The 3,990-nt window shown below is 45.5% G+C and overlaps 1 protein-coding gene across 2 annotated transcripts in view; it reads left to right on the forward strand.

The window, feature by feature from the left end:
- Positions 1–810: 810 nt before the first annotated feature.
- LOC115205391 (platelet-derived growth factor receptor beta) overlaps positions 811–3,990 on the forward strand; it is a 49,526-nt gene continuing 46,346 nt past the window's right edge. For both annotated transcript variants that reach the window (XM_029771337.1, XM_029771338.1), the window contains exon 1: positions 811–1,147. The gene's annotated coding sequence lies outside the window, so the exon portion shown is untranslated. The remainder of the gene's footprint in view (positions 1,148–3,990) is intronic.

Below are 3,990 nucleotides of genomic sequence, written 5' to 3' on the forward strand. Positions count from 1 at the left end.
ACCATACAAACCTCCTGTGGTCTCAAACCTGCTGTTCTCTCTCTTTCATGCTTTATGTAGATGGGGTGAGTATTACAGAAAGTGAAGCTGAGTTATTCCACTAAGAGAGAGACGTTTTTTATTTTATTTCTATAGCCTGACACTGAGGTGTTTTCTCCTGGACCTCTCTCTCTCGTTCTCTCTCTTTCTCCCTCTCTTTCTCTTTCTCCCCTTTCTCTATCTCTCTCTTTCTCCCTCTCTTTCTCTCTCTCCCTCTTTAACTCTTGTGCTTGTTTTGACTCCTAGGTGCAGTCCAGTCCTGTTGCTAGTGGAGACAATCAGAACTGCTTCAGTTACTCCTCAAACAAATCACTTCAGTGTGTTTTTCTTTTACTCTTTTTCTCAGTTATCCCCTTCTCTCTACGTCTCCCCCCTCTGTCTTCCTCCCTCTCTCCCCTTTCTCTCTCTCTCTCTCCCTCCATCTCTCTCTCCCTCTCCGTGTGTTAGAGGCTCAGCAGTTGTGGACCACTGACACTATCCTCTGAGACAGAGACAGAGTGTATGTCTCTGTTCACTGTTCGGCAGAGCAGTAGGCTGGCTTTATCAGTGTGTGAGAGGAGAGGAGAGGAGAGGAGAGGAGAGGAGAGGAGAGCAGAGCAGAGCAGAGCAGAGCAGAGCAGAGCAGAGCAGAGGAGAGGAGAGGAGAGGAGAGGAGAGGAGAGGAGAGGAGAGGAGAGGAGAGCAGAGGAGAGGAGAGGAGAGGAGAGGAGAGGAGAGGAGAGGAGAGGAGAGGAGAGGAGAGGAGAGGAGAGGAGAGGAGAGGAGAGGAGAGGAGATCCCCTGTGATGTGACTATGTAACCAGAGAGCTCAGAGTGGCCCCTCCTCCGGTGGAACTCCCAGGACACTGGAGAGTAACTCTAACCCACAACACTACAGCCCTGCACTTCAGAGGGATCTTGTCCAACCCCTAAAAACACAACTGGCTGGAGACTCCGTCCTCAGAAGGCGACTGACCGCCGTCTAGAGCACTTCTCTGATACAGAGAGCGAAGGAGAGAAAGAGAAAAAGAGGGAGAGAAAAAAAGAGGGAGAGAGAAAAAAGAGACACTAACAGAGACTCAATCATGTTTTAGGAGCCAAGACACAGCAGAGAACTGATACACTGAAGGTAAGAGGATGTCCCGTCTGGCTCTTTACAGTTTTCTCACCTTGACTAACACATGTTTGACAGCTATAATAGAGACTGATTTACTGGACATGAAGGAAGTGTAAATTAAATCAGTCGAGACAGAGATCCCATTAGAACTAATCCAACTAATGTGTGTCACCTCAGTCACCTCAGTCACCTCAGTCATGCTCTACTGTACTGTAGCTGTCCACAACTGGATAATGACATCTCTTCTTAAAACATATTTATTGTACAATGATTGTCAAAGGATATTTATTTATTTTTGCTGAATTGTGCATACCGTAATGTCTGTTTAATATCATGAAATGTCTTGCCAGACTTACACCCTTGTGAATGTGTGTGTGTTGGGGGGGGGGGGTATGTTTGGGATGCTTACACTTGTATGCACATTCTACACATTTGAATGTCTATGGAGTGACAAACCTGAGTCAACAACACCTTGGTTGTAGAGGTATTTTACAACATGGTGGAGCATCTCTGTACACATGTCTGTTTGTCTGTCACCGCTACGGACCTTTAACAATGTTTACATTCTCACTACAGACGATACGCTTGACAAGGAGTCCCGGGGTGTCCCACACACACACACACGAACGCACACACTGTGTACCTTGGCCACTTTGTGCGTTAGTGCTAAAGGGGCTGTTTGTACAGCTCTCTCAACTCACCCTTGGTGAAGTGCCGGTCCCCACCAGTGAACCATTGGTGCCCCGCATCCCTGTGTGAATGACCTTAACAGAATCACCTTGTACGCATAGCTACGCAGGGGAGCCACTGACAGCCATGGAGCATTATCATAGCATCATTCACTTCATTGGAGTCCTCAGTCTTCACTTGAGAAGACAACTCTGTGTTGTTAATCCACGTAGTAATATATGTAATAATCCCCGGAAGCCCAGTGTGGCAGGGGAGGCTGGTGGGAGGAACTATAGGAGGATGTGCTCATTGTAATGCCTGGAATGGAATGGACTCAAACGTGTGGTTTCCATATGTTTGATGTGTTTAATACGGTTCCATTTATTCTATTCCAGACGTTCCAATGAGCACGTCCTCCTATAGCTCCTCCCACCAGCCTCCTCTGTTGTGTGTATCTGTGTGTATCTTTCGGAGGGGTTGGGTTAAAAGCAGAAGTCACATTTTGTCTGGACCTTGTGTGCATTTGACCAATAAAGGGGTCTTCATGTTAATAAGTGTAATACATAGTTTAAACGTCGTTCGTGGTGAGCGTGTGGCTCTGGCAAACCAGTGAGTTGCACTTGTGTCATCCGACCATAGAAGAGACATTCATAGGAACATACTGCTCTCTGACTCATCCCCACAGACCCCATCACTGTGGAGGTTTCAGTTGTTGAGCTGGCATACATATGACATCCTGCAGGGTTATAGTAGTCATCTCTTCTCATAACACAAACATGTGTGGCGTGTTACTCTGTCATCCAACAGATGTTGTCCTCCTGAGACCGCTGTTCTATGACTATGTGCTCTAAGCGTTTGGTATGCCGGTGCTCTGGCATGGGCCAGTTTACGTAGTAGTGCCACAAACAGACAACACTCAAGCACTGTAATGCAAATGGTTCCTTTTGATAGAACCTATGTTAGCATGCTTTATGTTGTCTCCCTTCCTCTTTGATGTACAGGTCTTCATTTTGGGTAACCATCTTGTCATGAGACATTTGGATATTTATTGCATGCATCTTAAAGAATTGTGTTCATATTATTTTAGAATGAATGTTTTAATGTATTGTTTTATAATTCTCCTCTATCTTAGAGCAGTTTATCACTAACATGCTATGTTAAACCTACGCTAAATCTATTCTCTCTCACATTCTAAAATGTCCAGAAGTTTAAATTAAGACAAGTTTTGAGCGTTGTGGGGATTCTTTCTTACAGTGTGTTAGGGGGTTGGTATGTTGGGGAGAGAGAGAGTTCTCCCTGCTCTGATGTAGTACTACACTCTTTGAAAAAAAAGGTGCTATCTAAAGCCTAAAAGGGTTCTTCGGCTGTCCCCATAGGAGAACCCTTTGAAGAACCCTTTCTACCTGCAACACAGAGGGTTCTACATGGAACCCAAAAGGGGTTCTACCTGGAACTAAAAGGGGTTCTACCTGGAACCAAAAAGGATTCTACCTGGAACCAAAAAGGGATCTACCTGGAACCAAAAAGGGTTCTACCTGGAACCAAAAAGGGTTCTACCTGGAACCAAAAAGGGTTATCTGATGGGGACAGCCAAAGAACCCTTTTGCTACCCTTTTTTGTAGGAGTGTACAGACCTCCCCTCCCCTCTCGCCTTTCCTCTTTCCCTCCTCTAAACCCCTTCCCTCTCCTCCCATACCCTCTTCTCCACTCCTTTCCTGTCCCCTCCCCTCCCCTCCTCCTCTCCTCTCCCCCATTGGTCATCAGCTGTGTCCTGGCTCTCAGAGCAGTGCTCCCTGCGTGCCAGCCAAACTGAGAAATGTGCTTTACATTATGGCCATGCAGAAGACATGCAGTGTATCTAATTCAACAGGCGGCTCACAGACACTAACCCATATGGTCTGAAGTACCAGTGTGGTAACTTATAGCTACAAGTTTTGCAGCAAATTGAATAAGCCCCATGCTGTCTATACAGTGATTGATATTTTTCAGTCTAAGCCATACTTGTTTAGAATCAAGCACAGACACTAATGCTGTTTAGATATTGGTACTAATAAAAGCTTTACCACCTGGCATTTAGCTCTCTCTCTCTAAGTGTTGCCATTTAAACTTTTACTCCAACAAGAGCCTTATAGTAGAGATCAACACTGCAAGCCTCATCTTCTTGTTATCCTCAGAACAAATAATTT

Source organism: Salmo trutta, chromosome 13, assembly GCF_901001165.1.
Source record: "Salmo trutta chromosome 13, fSalTru1.1, whole genome shotgun sequence".
NCBI classification, from domain to species: Eukaryota; Metazoa; Chordata; class Actinopteri; order Salmoniformes; family Salmonidae; genus Salmo; species Salmo trutta.